Here is a 6,981-nt window from a genome sequence, read left to right on the forward strand (position 1 = left end):
CATATTAATCAAAAATAGAAATAAAATTTAAAATCTTTATGTACAATTGGCTCTATATTAAGAAAATAATCATATTATAACAAAAACAATGATCTGTTGTTATGAAAACAATATCAGTTATCAAAATATTACGAGAAAAAAATGCAACGAATTCCACAATAATTCGTGAAAAACATTTTTCTGAAACTTTAGTATATATTATTTTGTCATCATCATAATCATTTCAACCATAGGATCCACCACTGAACATAAGCCTCCCGCAATAATTTCCATAATGACCGGTTAGTAGCGGCCTGCATCCAGCGCCTTCCTGTGGATGAACGTTCTACACTGAGCGGCACGTGGCTTCCACTCCAGAAACTTGCTATCCCATCGGCCATCAGTTCTGCATACTATGTGTCCTGCCCATTAACACTTCAACTTGCTAAAACATCGGACTATGCCACCATGCGACTTTAGATCGTTTATGCATCTCCTCATTTCAGATTCGATTGCATAAAAAAAAACCAAGCATAGTCCACTCCATAGTAGTGAGAGGCCGCTTTTCAGTACAAAATGTCATCACTGATAACACACACTGGATGTAGACTTTCATCTTATGGCACTAAGGTATTTTAGATGACTCTACTCATCTGTATCACTTATCCAAGCTATCGTTGTTAAGACGTCCACCCACAAGGTGAAGAAGGTGAGATGAGCTTATAGAGGTTGTGGCAATGGCAGTCAGTTAATCTCGAAATCATTGGAGGCCTATGCTCATCAGTATATTATTATGTGCTATGGACGCCATAAGTGTAGCTGAAATAATAATAATAAAAATAAATAATCGTTGGGCAATTTCATACAGCGCCATTTAGCCACAAAATAACAAATATGCTTGTGATATGGTTGCTAGCTTAACGGATATGCTACTTATTTACTGTTTAAACACATACATTATTCATACGTATAAAAATTATGATGATTTTTTTTTATTCATAACAAGACCGCAATCGCACCTGGTCTTAAGTGAGATGCAGTCTACTCTGGGATATCATTTTTAGCTAATAAACACTTTTTTGGTGCTTGATAGATCAAAAACTAATTTATTTTATGATTCATATAGGGCCCTGACCATATGAATCACGCACAGATGAATCAGTTTTTTGCCTAAAATCGAGCAAAACTCGTCATACATACAGACTACAGTGTTTTCATTTTTCTACATGAATCTATAACCCAAAAGCATCACATGAAAGACAGATTAGATTTTTACTGCAATAATATAATTTTATAAAGTAGGCATTGTAATCAGCATGCCACCTGAACCAAGCACAGATGAATCAAGTATTTGCCTTCGTTACACCGGGTTCTAAGCCAACCAGTTCCACGTCTGCCTTCTAGCTCATCAGTTGCAAGATGGGCTTGCCTCCACGCCAGAAACCAGACTCTCATGATTAAAACCTGACCAGTTATGGTCAAGAACAGCTCACGCCATATGAATCAGTATTTTATGCCGGACACTGCTTATTTATTTTTTTGCAAACAAACTAACTTAATTAAAATTATGACACATTTTTTTTGAAGAAGGACAACTCATTAGCTTTCGAAATAATTTTAATTTATATTGATATATCAAAAGGAAAATGCTACATCAACCATTTTGTTCCGAAAAATGGCTAACGGACACACCATATGAATCAGAGAATCACACTTCAAATATTTTTATTTTGTATAAAGACAGCAATTATGTCAAAAATGTAATTTGCGCCAGATAGGGCTATAGCTAAGCTATACGAAAAAAAATATTGCATGCCATTTTGTTAGTTGGTTACAGAACTATACCCAAAGACATCGAAAATTTTGCCTCCGAAGAAATACCCTTGTGACAAATGACAATCGACTGATAATCTTTTTTAAAAGATCATTCTTGACAATTTACGGCTCTAGTGACAAACATTCAAGTAAACATTTGCAAAGAGAAAGGTTGAAATTAGAAATTCAAATACCAACCAAAGAAATACGAATTGAATATTACTTGCAATAGCTTAAACAACTCTGTTCAAATAAACAAAACTCAGCCATTGGAAATAAAGTTAGCGAATCATTTAAATTCTAAATGTTTATAGTTATTGAGTTCGCAAACTTACAAAACTTCGCATTTCTGAGCGGACAGAGTCCCATTCCGCGGCGCATTTGTCAAGATTTAAATTCTAACAATTTATTCTGGAAACGCCGAAACGGCCTGCAAAAATCCTCTTATCGGTAAAACATTCAAATTAAATATCCCCACTAATGACGTTCGCTTTCAATCCAAAAGAATGGTGGAGAGAACTCCTAATAACATTAAATCGTCAGACAATAACACCCTTGAATCATTTCGGAGCGAAGCCGAGTAAATTACATGTCAAATGGTTGGAAATCCAGAAATATTCCCCGATAATTTCTGGAGCGGGCGACCGTCCCCCTCCCCCTGGCCGATGACAAGGATATCTAAATGTCATTATAAGTTGGAGAGCTCGGAATTCCGCGCCCAGGGCTGTTTTCAGACGATTTTCTTGTTAACGCTATTTGTTGAAAGTCTATCACAACTGTTCGTTAAAACGCGCGTCACGGTACGTAAACAGAATAACGACACGGCTCACACTAACGAATTTGTGATTGTTCGATGTTTTGGTGGCAAGCGACCTATATTTTCTTTTAATTTGTTGACGGGGTGACTCCAGACACAACAGTAAATCAATTTGTGGTGTCGAAAGTGATTTACATGTATGAAAGTCTGAAAGGTTGTTATTTGAAACGTATTCTAGAATGAAATAGAGACGTAAATAAGTAACGAAGGCTTTTGTATCTATGACTTGTGAAGCTAACAGCATGAATAAGGCTTAGTGGGTACAAAAAAATAAATAATCTTCCTAACTAAATGCGTGCTAACTTCGTGACTTTTCAAAAGCATTCAAGATCATTTAAGTAAACCAAAATGCGAAGAAACGATCCTCCGATCGGGCCGAACCAAAGCAAGAAATTATGGAAATCCAACGCTCCATCGCCGTCAAAGTACTGAGGAGTTAGTAATTTCATGTGTAAACCCGCAGAGGAAAAATGAGTGCCTTTACAAAGGCACCCCACATCTCGAACGGTTTATTCAAATTTATACAGCCGCACGAATTTTAGTTCACTGCTATTGAGCGTTCCGCGCTGAGTAATTTGTAAATGGACCGTGGTTTTTTACTAGGGGCGGTGGCGGGTGCCATGCAACACAGAATTTTTCTAGTGCTACTCGAAATTCCTACGTGATATTGCGATACACCACTGTTATACAAACAAAAACTTCAACTGAACTTAATATAAAGGTGCATCCACGCATACATCTTTCGCAAATCATGTATTATGAGGGACTATTATTTAGAGTTACAACTCTCCAGGATTCAACTCTTCAGTGCTTCGTGCATCAGGCCTACTAAACGTTACCACGGACATCCTAACTACTTACTCCCAGACAATATAACAATTTAGGCCGAGACGTCAATCAGTAACGTCCTTGAACGCCCAAATAGTTGTCAGTCCTTCGAAAAACAGCTACATAGATACGAGCTCAATTTGTCAACAATATTGTCTGTATTTCTGTATATTTCAGACAGACAATTTGTAAAAGTATTGTAGGAAAATCGGGTTCACCAAAAACTTCGTAAGCAACGCGTGCAACGTTGGATTTGTTAAACTTGTTAGTAAATCACGTAGACAAAGCGCTCTCGAATATTCGAAAACATCGCGTCAAAATTCGCACCACAATGACCGCTCGCACGTTTTACTGAACTTTAAAAATGGTCGTTTTCCGTACAATTTAAACTAACATTAAATTTAAGTAACCCAGTTTTGTGGCTAAGTAATTGCAGTTGCGGTGGCCATTGTGCGTTCAGTGAATGAATGAGTATCTCTTACAAAGGGACTATTATTTTACATTACAATTCCGCTGGGTTTTCATTACTTTGTGCATCCTTTAGGCCTACCAAGCTTTAACTTTTGCTCGCAGTCCTTTAATTTGAGATGCCGAACATACTTCTATTCTCTTTTATGATTGCTAAACGATTTGTTAAGTACTTGCGAGGAATTTTAAAATGAGTATAGATTGCCGGAAACACAAAATGTCTTCACGTATTTTCTCTTTTGTTGTCTTTCGCAAGAATAAAACTGTGGCGGAACAAACATCTGTGGTGCGGTGCGTTTCTGAATTTTGCGAGATAAATGGCTACAATACAATGGCATCGAGGATGGGCTGTCTTGCATGAAGTTGTAGGTAAGGTTCTACTACTAATTTTCTTGATTCCTGAAGTTGTAGGTAAGTTCCTACTAAGTAATAACTTCCTTGAGGTGTGGTCTTCTTTTATCAGCTAAGCGATAAGAGGTATGATGGACGAGATAACCAATATTACCTACATAGAAATACTAAACGTCTTAAATATTAAATCAACGTTGTATTGTTTTGATACAACTTCGTAGGTGCCTATTATGTATGTTTCGGATCATGCAGTAACGTTCCCGTGCCAAGTGGTTCTAGTGGTTTGGCCACTGCGGGCTTGGCGACGAGGTATGACCATTTGTGTTACAGCTAACGCGCGTGACCGCATGCGCTTCAAGGGCACAGTCCTTGAAGGGTCTTTACTTAGGCATAATAACTCATAGATGATGGATTTCTTAGAATCTTCGGCATAAAATGTTATAAAAGTAGGTAGAGGTCCCTGGTCCGTACTACTATAAGTATTTCTGATAAGTAAAGTAATGGATAAGTGACTGATTGTGAGATTAGACGTTTAGAATTCTGTTTTTGTACGCTAAGACTGCTCAAAAACGGCTTGAGAATCTACCTACGCCTGTATCTACTCGTTTACTTAATATCAGTTTCAAGGATAGATTCAAATCAAATTGCTTTATTTGCGTAATTCCAGGTACAAAGTGGTCTTACAAGATTTGGTAGGTTTCACTGAAACTTGCTCGAACTAGGAAGCGTGCAAATATTAAAAAGATCTAACTTTTAAGCAACTTTAAATGGATAATACTTTTTAATGATTAATTTGTTCTACTTTTCCCTCTTATTAGCCAAAATAGTACCTACTCTACATCTAACCTCATCTTTACACATGCAATTCGCAGAAACTGTGTTTATTACTTACAAATATCTTTTATTGCCCTGTTACAACATAAAATAACAGCTGGCAGCACTCTGGCCACACTTCAGCTAATAATACAGGACATTTCTCTTGTGGAAGTATCCACACTATTCATAAAGCCAGGCCACAGGCGCCGGGAGGTCGCGGCCTCTGCGGCCTTATTCTGCAGCTGTACGAAAGAATAGATGACAGGTATTTAACAAATAGTTTCAAAACTATGAAAGAAAGGAAAAAAAATCTTTATTGTTGTCAAAATCATATTGTAGAGTTTTTTTTTACTTTTCAGGAATTTTTAACTAGTTACAATTTTTTTTATTTATTTTGTAGGTGGAAACTTCAATAACAACATACTCAAATTTTCAAGCACATTTTTCTACCACACATCTCCTTAGCAAAAACCTAGTCCTAATAAATTGTGGTATTATGTGAGTCATAAACGGAATTCTCTATTTTTTTTATGGCTATTACAAAGTGACCCTTCCAAGATCCGAACCTGGTTAAAAACATATGTGCCGACGTCACCCTTTAGAATAGGGGTGAATTCAAAGCACGCGGTGCCTGACGGGATCGCCGCGATGCCCGCGCGAATACAAAGAAAGAACGAACGATTATGGCTGAGTATTATTTTGGTGTCTATTCTTTTTGACCGACTTCAAAAAAGGAGAAGGTTCCCAATGTATGTTTTCTTGATCTTACAGCAAAACTCCGTGAGTTTGGAACCGATTTCAAAAAATATTATTGTTTGATACTTATGACATCAGATTATTATACATTTTCGTTGCAAGTTAGAAGAATATGTATAACTAGGAAGATGCTACCGTGCTCAACTAAATTGCTTTCGTACGTACAACGACTGAAAGACAGTTAACTATTATATTCTTCTTACCCTAGACATAAATCTATAACACTCTTCTTAGTTCAGCAACGTCATTAATTCAAAAATGATATTACTAAAGAGGTCCGCGACATTCTAAAGGGACACCTTTAGACACAACTGTTTTAAAAAATATCAGTAAAATAATCTATATCAACATTTCTAAAAAATAATAATGAACAAACTCCTTTTATCCTATTGATTCGAACCCTTGTGTGAGTCCCTAATCAGCTGCTCATCATTAATTAAACTCAAAGGTAATTAATTATACTGACAAAGCAGAAATTATTTTGAGCACATTTTAAGTGCTTAGGTTTGAATGACGGGTTGATAATTGTAATTGTTGAATGCCCTTCAATGTAGAGACAGATGTAGTTAATAAATAAAAAAATAACCATATAAATGTAGGATATGAGTGAGAAACGAAACGTAAGGATGTGTGAAAGAGAAGGAAGAGTGTGTGAGTGTGACGCACGACGACGTGTAGACGAACGACGATTGTTTTGAATTGCTATTTTTATTATTTTTTATCTTGGGCAAATAAATACGTGGGAATTAGAACTGCATTTCAATTCCTACATAAAATTAATATAAAATTAGCACTACTCATTTGATTTACCGTAAGCCACAATAACATGAAATATTTTTCAATCGACCCAACCGGGAATCAAACCTGGGACGCTTTTAACAAGACTTTTGTACTATGCTGCGCTATCAACAATCATTCATTATAATTATACTCCCAACTTCTTAAGACTTAACTTAGTAGACTCTAGATCGGGTTTCTAGATTATTTCAAATGAAGTCAACCGTTTTGTATTATTTTAGAGAGTGGAATTATTTTATTTATTCATTGTCTGAAATTAACTAAGTATAAATCACTGACCACACTTGTACAGATTGAGAACTAATGACCGCGATTCGATCACGCTTGACCAAATAAATAAGAAGCTTTACTAT

Source organism: Ostrinia furnacalis, unplaced genomic scaffold, assembly GCF_004193835.3.
Source record: "Ostrinia furnacalis isolate ACB-3 unplaced genomic scaffold, ASM419383v2 OfSCF7244, whole genome shotgun sequence".
NCBI classification, from domain to species: domain Eukaryota; kingdom Metazoa; phylum Arthropoda; class Insecta; order Lepidoptera; family Crambidae; genus Ostrinia; species Ostrinia furnacalis.